This window comes from Hemiscyllium ocellatum, chromosome 38 (genome assembly GCF_020745735.1).
Source record: "Hemiscyllium ocellatum isolate sHemOce1 chromosome 38, sHemOce1.pat.X.cur, whole genome shotgun sequence".
Taxonomy (NCBI): domain Eukaryota; kingdom Metazoa; phylum Chordata; class Chondrichthyes; order Orectolobiformes; family Hemiscylliidae; genus Hemiscyllium; species Hemiscyllium ocellatum.
In genome coordinates, this window is record NC_083438.1 from 39,654,118 (window position 1) to 39,667,236 (window position 13,119).

The 13,119-nt window shown below is 51.3% G+C and overlaps 2 non-coding genes across 2 annotated transcripts; both read left to right on the forward strand.

The window, feature by feature from the left end:
* The first annotated feature begins 3,552 nt into the window (after window positions 1–3,552).
* Window positions 3,553–3,625, forward strand: trnat-ugu (transfer RNA threonine (anticodon UGU)). Its single transcript has one exon. It is a non-coding gene; the product is annotated as a tRNA-Thr (tRNA).
* Window positions 3,626–4,683: 1,058 nt separating this feature from the next.
* On the forward strand, window positions 4,684–4,756 carry trnak-cuu (transfer RNA lysine (anticodon CUU)). Its single transcript has one exon. It is a non-coding gene; the product is annotated as a tRNA-Lys (tRNA).
* The last annotated feature ends 8,363 nt before the right edge of the window (window positions 4,757–13,119 follow it).

Here is a 13,119-nt window from a genome sequence, read left to right on the forward strand (position 1 = left end):
AAATCCAAAAACTTCTTTCTTCTGCAGGCAAAGAACGGGGCGGTGTGTGTTCACCGATTTAAGTTTGAGATCGCTGACCTCAGTCACTCCAAGCGACCGAATGACCATTCCCAATTATGTCTCCCGGTGATTCTCAGCTATCACAGAAAGCATAGAATCCCTCCAGTCGCACAGAGTCTGCGTGGGTTTGCTCCGGTTCGCTCCCACTGTCTAAAGACGTGCAAGTCGGGTGAATTGGCCATTTTAAATTGCCCCTAGTCGCAGGTAAATTATTCAGAGAGAAACGGGTCTGGGTGGGTTGATGTGGACTTGTTGGGCTGAAGGGCCTGTTTCCACACTGTCGCCAATCTAATTTATTCTAATCTCGTCAACACCGACCTGCAGAGAGCAATCTACCCAGACCCATTCCGCACACTGCATCGTTGTACATTGAATGCTGACTAATCCACCGGGCCCGCACAATCACCGTACACAATGGGACAATGAAGCATGGCCAATCCCGCAGAAGCTGCACATCTCTGTAACCGGAGCAGCCGGAGCAAACCCACGCGCGCACGGGGAGAGAGAGTGTTCAAACTGTCCAGACGGTGACGCGAGGGCTGTTACCCAATCAGCCAAAGGTTCGCGGCGGCCGCGCGCCCGGCTCCATAGCTCAGCGGTTAGAGCACTGGTCTCGTAAACCAGAGGGCGTGAGTTCAAATCTCACTGGGGCCTCATCGCATTTATCCTGGTTGCCAGGCCAGCCCGCCGTCAGTTTCAGTGTTTGCTATGCGACTGACGAGTATCATGTTCGATTCTCGAATCGCCTCGCTCAACGCCTCTTTATAGTCCAACCGGCTTCATCGGAAGCGCGAGCGTTCACCCCAACCACCCGAGGAACGAGTCGCGCTCCTGAATAACCCTGTTGGGCTGATAGCTGCTCGTTTTGTCAAGTTGAGCTTTTCCTGCAATTTCTGTTTTTGTCACTTAGAGCGTTCAGTTGAAATCCAAAAACTTCTTTCTTCTGCAGGCAAAGAACGGGGCGGTGTGTGTTCACCGATTTAAGTTTGAGATCGCTGACCTCAGTCACTCCAAGCGACCGAATGACCATTCCCAATTATGTCTCCCGGTGATTCTCTGATATCACAGAAGCATAGGATCCCTCCCGTTGGGAAACAGTTTGGACTTGTTGGGCTGAAGGGCCTGTTTCCACACTGTCGCCAATCTAATATATTCTTATCTCGTCAACACCGACCTGCAGAGAGCAATCTACCCAGACCCGTTCCGCACACTGCATCGTTCTACATTGAATGCTGACTAATCCACCGGGCCCGCACAATCGCCGTACACAACGGGACATGAAGCATGGCCAATCCCGCAGAAGCTACACATCTTTGTAAACGGAGCAGCCGGAACAAACCTACGCACACACGGGAAGAATGTTCAAACTGTACAGACTGTGACACGAGGGTCGATTGGAACCTGTGTCCCAAGCGCTTTGAGTCAGCCAGTGTTAACTAATCAGCCACTAGCGCAGGACTCGCTCACGCCCGGCTCCATAGCTCAGCGGTTAGAGCACTGGTCTTGTAAGCCAGGGGTCGTGAGTGCAAATCTCACTGGGGCCTCTCAATCTCGTTGGCAATTCCCACGCAGACCGGTTAAGATCGCACGCCTGTTGAAATTGCTCCTCGCCAGTTTCTCATCCATGCGGCTTCTTGGGGTGCACGAGCGGTCACCCGCAGCCAACGGCTGTACGAGTCGTGCTCCTCAATTGGTCTGTTTGTTGCTGCTGCGGCTTTTGACAAGTGCTTGGGAATTGATGTCTGAAACGCCAGGGTCATTACCCTGAAGTCAAACACATCTCTCGCCTCTCGCCTCTCGTCTCAGACCTGTTGAGCTTTTCCTGCAACTTCTGTTTTTGTCACTTACAGCGTTCAGTTGAAATCCAAAAATTTCTTTCTTCTGCAGGCAAAGAACAGGACTGTGTGTGTTCACCGATTTCAGTTTGAGATCGCTGACCTCAGTCACTCCAAGCGACCGAATGACCATTCCCAATCATGTCTCCCGGTGATTCTCAGCTATCACAGAAGCATAGAATCCCTCCAGTTGGGAAACAGGCCATTCCGCCCAACTAGCCGCTCAGTGGTTCGCACTGCTGCCTCACAGCACTAGGGACGCAGTCACGATTCCAGCTTTAGGGGACTGTCTGTGTCGAGTTTGCACATTCGCCCAGAGTCTGCGTGGGTTTGCTCCGGTTTCCTCGCAAGTCGTGTGAATTGGCCATTTTAAATTGCCCCTAGTCGTAGGTACATTATTCAGAGAGAAACGGGTCTGGGTGGGTTGATGTGGACTTGTTGGGCTGAAGGGCCTGTTTCCACACTGTCACCAATCTCATATATTCTTATCTCGTCAACACCGACCTGCAGAGAGCAATCTACCCAGACCCATTCCGCACACTGCATCGTTGTACATTGAATGCTGACTAATCCATCGAGCCCGCACAATCACCGTACACAATGGGACAATGAAGCATGGCCAATCCCGCAGAAGCTGCACATCTCTGTAACCGGAGCAGCCGGAGCAAACCCACGCGCGCACGGGGAGAGAGAGTGTTCAAACTGTCCAGACGGTGACGCGAGGGCTGTTACCCAATCAGCCAAAGGCTGGCGATGGCCCCTCGCCCGGCTCCATAGCTCAGCGGTTAGAGCACTGGTCTCGTAAACCAGAGGGCGTGAGTTCAAATCTCACTGGGGCCTCATCGCATTTATCCTCTTTGCCAGGCCAGCCCGCCGTCAGTTTCAGTGTTTGCTATGCGACTGACGAGTATCATGTTCGATTCTCGAATCGCCTCGCTCAACGCCTCTTTATAGTCCAACCGGCTTCATCGGAAGCGCGAGCGTTCACCCCAACCACCCGAGGAACGAGTCGCGCTCCTGAATAACCCTGTTGGGCTGATAGCTGCTCGTTTTGTCAAGTTGAGCTTTTCCTGCAATTTCTGTTTTTGTCACTTAGAGCGTTCAGTTAAAATCCAAAAACTTCTTTCTTCTGCAGGCAAAGAACGGGGCGGTGTGTGTTCACCGATTTAAGTTTGAGATCGCTGACCTCAGTCACTCCAAGCGACCGAATGACCATTCCCAATCATGTCTCCCGGTGATTCTCTGATATCACAGAAGCATAGGATCCCTCCCGTTGGGAAACAGTTTGGACTTGTTGGGCTGAAGGGCCTGTTTCCACACTGTCGCCAATCTAATATATTCTTATCTCGTCAACACCGACCTGCAGAGAGCAATCTACCCAGACCCGTTCCGCACATTGCATCGTTCTACATTGAATGCTGACCGATCCACCGGGCCCGCAGAATCGCCGTACACAACGGGACATGAAGCATGGCCAATCCCGCAGAAGCTACACATCTTTGTAAACGGAGCAGCCGGAGCAAACCTACGCACACACGGGAAGAATGTTCAAACTGTCCAGACGGTGACACGAGGGTCGATTGGAACCTGTGTCCCAAGCGCTTTGAGTCAGCCAGTGTTAACTAATCAGCCACTAGCGCAGGGCACGCTCACGCCCGGCTCCATAGCTCAGCGGTTAGAGCACTGGTCTTGTAAACCAGGGGTCGTGAGTTCAAATCTCACTGGAGCCTCTCAGTCTCGTTGGCAATTCCCACGCAGACCGGTTAAGATCGCACGTCTGTTGAAATTGCACCTCGCCCGTTTCTCATCCAAGCGGCTTCTTTGGGTGCGCGAGCGGTCACCCGCAGCCAACGGCTGTACGAGTCGTGCTCCTCAATTGGTCTGTTTGTTGCTGCTGCGGCTTTTGACAAGTGCTTGGGAATTGATGTCTGAAACGCCAGGGTCATTACCCTGAAGTCAAACACATCTCTCGCCTCTCGCCTCTCGTCTCAGACCTGTTGAGCTTTTCCTGCAACTTCTGTTTTTGTCACTTACAGCGTTCAGTTGAAATCCAAAAAATTCTTTCTTCTGCAGGCAAAGAACAGGACTGTGTGTGTTCACCGATTTCAGTTTGAGATCGCTGACCTCAGTCACTCCAAGCGACCGAATGACCATTCCCAATCATGTCTCCCGGTGATTCTCAGCTATCACAGAAGCATAGAATCCCTCCAGTTTGGAAACAGGCCATTCCGCCCAACTAGCCGCTCAGTGGTTCGCACTGCTGCCTCACAGCACTAGGGACGCAGTCACGATTCCAGCTTTAGGGGACTGTCTGTGTCGAGTTTGCACACTCGCCCAGAGTCTGCGTGGGTTTGCTCCGGTTTCCTCGCAAGTCGTGTGAATTGGCCATTTTAAATTGCCCCTAGTCGTAGGTACATTATTCAGAGAGAAACGGGTCTGGGTGGGTTGATGTGGACTTGTTGGGCTGAAGGGCCTGTTTCCACACTGTCGCCAATCTAATTTATTCTAATCTCGTCAACACCGACCTGCAGAGAGCAGTCTACCCAGACCCATTCCGCACACTGCATCGTTGTACATTGAATGCTGACTAATCCATCGAGCCCGCACAATCACCGTACACAATGGGACAATGAAGCATGGCCAATCCCGCAGAAGCTGCACATCTCTGTAACCGGAGCAGCCGGAGCAAACCCACGCGCGCACGGGGAGAGAGAGTGTTCAAACTGTCCAGACGGTGACGCGAGGGCTGTTACCCAATCAGCCAAAGGTTCGCGGCGGCCGCTCGCCCGGCTCCATAGCTCAGCGGTTAGAGCACTGGTCTCTTAAACCAGAGGGCGTGAGTTCAAATCTCACTGGGGCCTCATCGCATTTATCCTGGTTGCCAGGCCAGCCCGCCGTCAGTCTCAGTGTTTGCTATGCGACTGACGAGTATCATGTTCGATTCTCGAATCGCCTCGCTCAACGCCTCTTTATAGTCCAACCGGCTTCATTGGAAGCGCGAGCGTTCACCCCAACCACCCGAGGAACGAGTCGCGCTCCTGAATAACCCTGTTGGGCTGATAGCTGCTCGTTTTGTCAAGTTGAGCTTTTCCTGCAATTTCTGTTTTTGTCACTTAGAGCGTTCAGTTAAAATCCTAAAACTTCTTTCTTCTGCAGGCAAAGAACGGGGCGGTGTGTGTTCACCGATTTAAGTTTGAGATCGCTGACCTCAGTCACTCCAAGCGACCGAATGACCATTCCCAATTATGTCTCCCGGTGATTCTCTGATATCACAGAAGCATAGGATCCCTCCCGTTGGGAAACAGTTTGGACTTGTTGGGCTGAAGGGCCTGTTTCCACACTGTCGCCAATCTAATTTATTCTAATCTCGTCAACACCGACCTGCAGAGAGCAATCTACCCAGACCCATTCCGCACACTGCATCGTTGTACATTGAATGCTGACTAATCCATCGAGCCCGCACAATCACCGTACACAATGGGACAATGAAGCATGGCCAATCCCGCACTCTGATCCCATCAATACATTTTTAAAAATCCAATAACTAAACTCTTATAACACTCTTATTATGCTATACCCTTCAGTATTCATTCATTGACATAACTCCTGCACAATTGTACACAACGTTGTAACTCTCTCCCTTCCCCCCTTCCCCAACCTTTCTCTCTCTCTCTTCTCTCTCTCCCCTGCCTCTCTCTGTCGCTCCCTTCTCCAACCTTTCTCTCTCACACACACCCCTCCTCAGTCTCTCTCTCTCCCCATCTCTGTCCCCATCTCTCTCTCTCCCTTTCTCTGTCTGTCTGTCTTTAATCCTGTGTGTCTGTCTGTCTGTCTCTCGCTCTCTCTGTCTCTCTCTGTCTCTGTCTCTGTGTATCTCTCCATTCTTCAGCCGTGGGTGGCATAGTGGTTAGCACTGCTGCCTCACAGCGCCACAGACTCGCGTTCAATACCCACCTCAGGCGACTGACTGTGTGGAGCTTGTGCATTCTCTGTGTGCGTTTCCCCCGGGTGCTCCGGTTTCCTCCCACAGTCCAAAACAGTACATGTTCGGTGAGTTGGCCATGGGAAATTGCCCGAATGGTTACGTGAAAGGGTAAATGTAGGGGAATGGGTCTGGGTGGGTTACTCTTCGGTGGGTTGGTGTGGACTTGTTGGGCCGAAGGGCCTGTTTCCACACTTGTAAGTAATCTAATCAAAAGAAAACTCGTACCCAAGGTTGTAACTGTCTCTCTCTCTCTCTCTCTCTCTCACACACACACACACACACACCTCCCCAACGTCTCCCCCTGTTCCGAACCCAGTTGTTCGGTGTTGAGGAAGGACCCTCAGATTGTTTATTACTTTGCCTTGCCAGGTATCGGTGACTACAAGCCCAAAGACGGGGAGCAAATCTTTGCAAAATACAGCCACTACTGAGAGGGAACTGAGTGCGATTCAGGATGGGAAATCGAGAACCATGGAATGCAAGAAAGGAATCTTCCCCTTCTCCCATGACGCTGCCCTCCAGTACCATCCCAGCATCCCTCCCGCTTATTCAGAAATCACCCACCCCTTTCTCCTCACGCAGAAGGAGTTCTGCTTTGAACTTGGGAGTCTCTCAAACTAACTGAAAGATGCTGTCTGTATCACCTCTCTGACTGATTAATGCCGAGCCCACATTCTCACTTTTGTAGCTTTGGTTCCCCATTGTGTCTCCCCTCTCCATCAGCACATCGAAAACACCCTTACCCCACTTCCGACTCAACAGCAGTTCCCATTCTCTGATCATCCTCCCCACCACCAGGTCATTCACAGACGTCCAAGGAAATACAACATGCAATGTCTTCCCATCTGTCTGTGCACCCCGTCCCTATCTCTGTAATTCCCTCCAGCCCCTACACCCCCTCCCTATCTCTGTAACCCCCTCCAGCCCCTACACCCCCTCCCTACCTCTGTAACCCCCTCCAGCCCCTACACCCCCTCCCTATCTCTGTAACCCCCTCCAGCCCCTACACCCCCTCCCTATCTCTGTAACCCCCTCCAGCCCCTACACCCCCTCCCTATCTCTGTAACCCCCTCCAGTCCCTACACCCCCTCCCTATCTCTGTAACTCCCTCCAGCCCCTACACCCCCTCCCTATCTCTGTAACCCCCTCCAGCCCCTACACCCCCTCCCTATCTCTGTAACTCCCTCCAGCCCCTACACCCCCCTCCCTATCTCTGTAACCCCCTCCAGTCCCGGACTCTCCAGTGTCCCCTGATTCCCATTGCTCCGCCATTGCAGCCCGTGAGTTCAGGAAATCCCACCCTACACCTTGCTGACCCTCCTCACTTCTCTTCGTTTTAGAATTCCATTTAAAACTGACTCAGGGAAAGGTCCGGCCCTGACACTCTCTCCCTGGTGAGGCGAGTCTGCAGCCGCTGATGTTATAATCTGTGATACTTCCTTCATTTGAAGCTTTTGCCATGATTGCTGTTCTCGCTGGTGAATAATTGTCACGTTTACGAGGTTCCCACGTTCCCTCTCGATATCCAGCTTCAGGAAAAAAAGGGATCCATTGTGGTGTTCCTGAATGCTGGCTACTTTTCTTATCTTCTCTATCAAATAAAAACTCCCGAGTGACTGGAATGGTCTCTCATTTGGAATATTAACTACACCGAGTCTATAGCAACCTTCCCTCAAATTGAAATTGTCAAGGCAGAAATTAAAAAAGGGTTTGGGATTGACCCCCCCTCAGGCTTGATCCTTCTCCCACCCCATAGACCCCCTACAGTGCAGATGGAGGCCATTCGGCCCATCGGTCAAGGCTGACCCTCCAAAGAGCATCCCGCAGACACCCCCATCAGCCTTATAAGACCAGTTTAACCTTTGCTTCAAGCACAACCCCTCCATGTCAGGGACCATCGCAGTGAAACTTCCCTGAGCTGTGTCTCGGGGTTGTAGCTGCAGTCCTGGAAAAATTGGCTCCATCCCTACATGACTGACACATGGGGAACGACTAGATGGACTGGGCTTGTACTCGCTGGAATTTAGAGGAACGACAGGAAGGATCTCGTGGAAAGATATAAAATCCTGATGGGACTGGACAGGCCACATACGGGAAGGACCTTCCCGATTTTGGAGAAGTTCAGAATTGGGAGTCAGAGTCTAAACATCAGGGATAAGCCATTCCAGACTGGGATGAGGGAGAATTTCTGCACTCAAGAGTTGGGAACCTGTGGAAATCTCTCCCACAGGAAGCTGATGGGGGCCAGTTCCTTATTTCCTTTATGGGTCTATGCACTGAGTACAGGAGTTGGGAGGTCATGGTGTGGCTCTACAGGACATTGGTTCGGCCACGTTTGGAATGTTGCGTGCAGTTCTGGTCTCCTTCCTATCTGAAGGATGTTGTGAAACTTGGAAGGGTTCAGAAAAGATTTACAAGGATGTTGCCAGGGTTGGAGGGTTTGAGCTACAGGGAGAGGCTGAACAGGCTGGGGCTGTTTTCCCTGGAGCGTCGGAGGCTGAGGGATGATCCTATTGAGATTTATAAAATCATGAGGGGCATGGATAGGGTAAATAGGCAAGGTCTATTGCCTGGGGTGGGGGAGTCCAGAACTAGAGGGATATAGGTTTAGCGTGATAGGGGATAAATTTAAATGGGACCTAAGGGGCAACTTTTTCACGCAGAGGGTAGGTTGAGAGGGATGAGGGCCGGGTGCTGGCAGGTGAGACTAGATTGGGTTGGCGTACCTGGTCAGCATGGACAAGTCGGGCCAAAGGTCTGTTTCTGTGCTGTACATCTCGATGACTCTATATGTTCAAGAGGGAACTGGACAAGTGGCTAAAGGGGTGTGAGGAGAGGGAGGGAATGAGATTACATGATCACCCATGATCGCATTGAAAGATGGTGCAGGCTCGAAGGGCCGAATGGCCTCCTCTTGCACCTATTGTCTGTCTCCTCATTCAAAGGTTTGCAATGGGAAGCGTTCTGGAAAAGAGAGTGGGGTAAGAAATGGAATGTGTTCGACGCAGTGTGACCTGAGAAATCACAATAAATCCATAACTAATGAGCTCTGGTCATGAGAAAGCAAGAGGCACTCTCACACACTCACTACAAAGAGAGTTTGTCTCCAATCTATTGTCTGCAGGACAATCCCACAGTGGGAGATCAAAGAACACCTCCCACTCTGAGAGTCGTGAGGATTTTATCCCCAAAGGTATAGGCTGAAGATTGGCTCATTAACCACCATTTCAAAGGAATGAGCATGTTCCACAGCTATCCACCTCTGCTGTCACAGACTGTTCCAACCCTGCATTGTTACAACTCCCTTGAAATGGTCACGTCTTCAGAGATTCAGCCAGAACATTGCAAAAGCCGTGATAAATGGCTCCAGAGTGTAGCACAAATGAGAGGCAGACTCACTGTGCAATGCACAACACTGACAGTGTCCCACTGGGACCATCATGTCAACGAGGTAAAAACAATGAATGCTGGAAACCAGATTCTGGATCAGTGGTGCTGGAAGAGCACAGCAGTTCAGGCAGCATCCAACGAGCAGCGAAATCGGGCAAAAGCCCTTCATCAGGAATAAAGGCAGTGAGCTGGAAGCGTGGAGAGATAAGCTAGAGGGAGGTGGGGGTGGGGAGAGAGTAGCATAGAGTACAATGGGTGAGTGGGGGAGGGGATGAAGGTGATAGGTCAGGGAGGAGAGGGTGGAGTGGATAGGTGGAAAAGGAGCTAGGCAGGTAGGACAAGTCCGGACAAGTCATGGGGACAGTGCTGAGCTGGAAGTTTGAAACTAGGGTGAGGTGGGGGAAGGGGAAATGAGGAAACAGTTGAAGTCCACATTGATGCCCTTGGGTTGAAGTGTTGCGAGGCGGAAGATGAGGCGTTCTTCCTCCAGGCGTCTGGTGGTGAGGGAGCGGCGGTGAAGGAGGCCCAGGACCTCCATGTCCTCGGCAGAGTGGGAGGGGCAGTTGAAATGTTGGGCCACGGGGCGGTGTGGTTGATTGGTGCGGGTGTCCCGGAGATGTTCCGAAGGGTGAAGGGAGACACTGAGGGATAAAAGTGAGAGAGAGCAAGAGAGAGAGGGAGAGTCACAGAGGAAGAACGGTGGGTGAGATGACATAGAAAAGTTGAAGCTGTGAGACAGTTCAGAGAGAGAAAGATAGAAAAGCAGGGAAGGTGAGTTAGAGAGATGCAGAGATAGACAAACAGAGGGAGAGCGAGATGAGAGACAGAGAGAAGATAGAGAGACAGAACGGGATAAACATAGACAGAAATGTATGAGAAAGACCAAGTCTGTCAGAGAGAAGGGGGTCAGTGGGAAAAGTGGTGCAGGAGAGAGAGAGAGAGAGATACACAGACAGTGAAGAACACAGAGAGACAAAATGAGACTGTGATGGAGATGTGTGCCATGGAGAGGGGACAACATTGAGCTTGCAGAGAGAAAGTGAGTGAGACAGAGAAGAGGGAGGGAGCAGCAGCTGAGCAGAGGAGAGATGGAAAGAGCGAGTGAGAGAGGGAGGGAGAAAGGGAGAGAGAATGTGGAAGGTTGCTGGAGATTGATGATGTTGGTGTTTGTGGTGAAGACAACTCCCAGTTGACTCCCTGCAGTTTCTCAGGGACATTGTGCCCTACTCCCTGACAACGACAGGTCTGTTCACCAGCTCGGGTAATGTGGGGGAACAGTATATAACCAGGACAAAAGGAGAGCAGAGAGTACTGCGATCCAGTGAGTTATGTCAAAAATGTTAGCTGTGAAATGTCTCATTCTCCTTGTCATGATCATCGCTGCAAGTCTGTCTGACCAATGTGGTAAGTCCCTTTTAATATTCCTCTGTACACTCCACACGGGAGGAATAGGACAAAAACTGGAACAAGAGACATTAATCATATCTCCTTGTCAGAGGGTCCTGCAGAGGGAGTGCTGCACTGTTGGAGGGTCAGTGCTGAGGGAGTGGGCACCATTGGAGGGTCAGTGCTGAGGGAGTGCTGCACTGTCGGAGGGTCAGTGCTGAGGGAGTGAGCACTGTCGGAGGGTCAGTGCTGAGGGAGTGCCGCACTGTTGGAGGGTCAGTGCTGAGGGAGTGCCGCACTGTCGGAGGGTCATGCAGAGGGAGTGTTGCACTGTTGGAGGGTCAGTACTGAGGGAGTTCTGCACTGTCGGAGGGTCAGTGCCGAGGGAGTGCCGCACTGTCAGAGGGTCAGTTCTGAGGGAGTGCCGCACTGTCGGAGGGTCAGTGCTGAGGAAGTGCTGCACTGTCGGAGGGTCAGTACTGAGGAAGTGCCGCACTGTCGGAGGGTCAGTGCTGAGGAAGTGCTGCACTTGTCAGGGTCAGTGCTGAGATGTACAATAAACTGATTCCTGCTGTGCCCTCGGGTTGGGTGTGAGATTCTCAGGCATGTTTCTGGTCGGTCAAGGGAGTTTCTCGCTGCAATCCCAAGTCCACTGCTGTCTGTCCTTCACCTCAGGAACCTGTCAGAGTCCAGCACAAGGACTGGGATCTTGCTGTGCCCCAATTGACTTCCTCAACTCCTCCATCCACATGACTCCAGTTTAAATAAAGTTGTTTATCTGTACCACTGAATGATGGCCTGTGGTGGTGACAGGCACCATGGAAATGCAAATGTACCCTGCTCATATTCCCTTTGTGTGCTTGTTCTGGATCCTTTTATTCCCTAATTCTGTCCCTCTAACCGTGTGTGTGTGTGTGTGTGTGTGTGTGTGTGTGTGTCTCCCTGCCCTTTCTCTCCCTGTCACCTTTTCTGTGCTCTGTCACTCCATCTCCCTCTATCTGTCCCTGTTTCTGTCTCTCTCTGTATGTCTGTGTCTCTTCCTGTCTTTCTCTCTCTCTCTCTCTCTCTTTCTCTGTCTTTGTTTCTGTCTGCCTGTCTCTCTCTGCCTCTCTCTCTCTCCATTCCTCTCTCTCTTTTGCACTCTCTCACCCTCTTTGTCTCTCTCTCTCTCTCTGTGTGTATCTCTGTCCTATTCTGAGTCTCTGTTGTTCGCTCTGAACATCTCTCTCTCACACACTATCTCTTTCTCCCTGACACCTCTCTGTCTGTCCTGTTCTGTGAGGGCCTCTTCCACTGACTCTCTTTCTGCCTGTCTCTCATTCTCTTCATTTTTGTCTCTCTCTCTCTGTCCCCCAATCTGTCTCTCTCTCTCGTTTTCTCTCTCTCTTTATCCCCCTCTTTGTCTGTCCAACTTGCTGTCTGTCCATTGGTCTCAATCCAGCTCTCTGTCTCTCTCGCTCTCCGTCCACTTACTCCCTGTCTGATTCTGTGAAACTGTCCCTCAGTCTCTCTCTTTCTCTGTCTCTTTCATTCTCTCTCTATCTCTCCCTCTTGCTCTTTCTCCTTAATCCATCCTCCACAGTAATGGAAGGGAATGATTCCTGCAGTTTAAAGGTCATGATATTAATGATGAATGGATTGACCGAGCACAGGAGATGGTCATTGAGAATCAGAGGGGGCTACACAGCACACCAGAGAGAGAGAAACAAGGCAAGAGAAAACACTGGGATGAGGGAGATACGGGAGAGGCAGACAGGATGTGAGACAGAGAGGGAGAGAGATAAAAACCGAAGGGTGCAGGGAGACACTGAGGGATAAGAGTGAGAGAGAGCAAGAGAGAGAGGGAGAGTCACAGAGGAAGAACGGTGGGTGAGATGACATAGAAAAGTTGAAGCTGTGAGACAGTTCAGAGAGAGAAAGATAGAAAACCAGGGAAGGTGAGTTAGAGAGATGCAGAGATAGACAGAGGGAGAGCGAGATGAGAGACAGAGAGAAGATAGAGAGACAGAACGGGATAAACATAGACAGAAATGTATGAGAAAGACCAAGTCTGTCAGAGAGAAGGTGGTCAGTGGGAAAAGTGGTGCAGGAGAGAGAGAGAGAGAGATACACAGACAGTGAAGAACACAGAGAGACAGAATGAGACTGTGATGGAGATGTGTGCCATGGAGAGGGGACAACATTGAGCTTGCAGAGAGAAAGTGAGTGAGACAGAGAAGAGGGAGGGAGCAGCAGCTGAGCAGAGGAGAGATGGAAGGAGCGAGTGAGAGAGGGAGGGAGAAAGGGAGAGAGAATGTGGAAGGTTGCTGGAGATTGATGATGTTGGTGTTTGTGGTGAAGACAACTCCCAGTTGACTCCCTGCAGTTTCTCAGGAACACTGTGCCCTACTCCCTGACAACGACAGGTCTGTTCACCAGCTCAGGTAATGTGGGGGAACAGTATATAACCAGGACAAAAGGAGA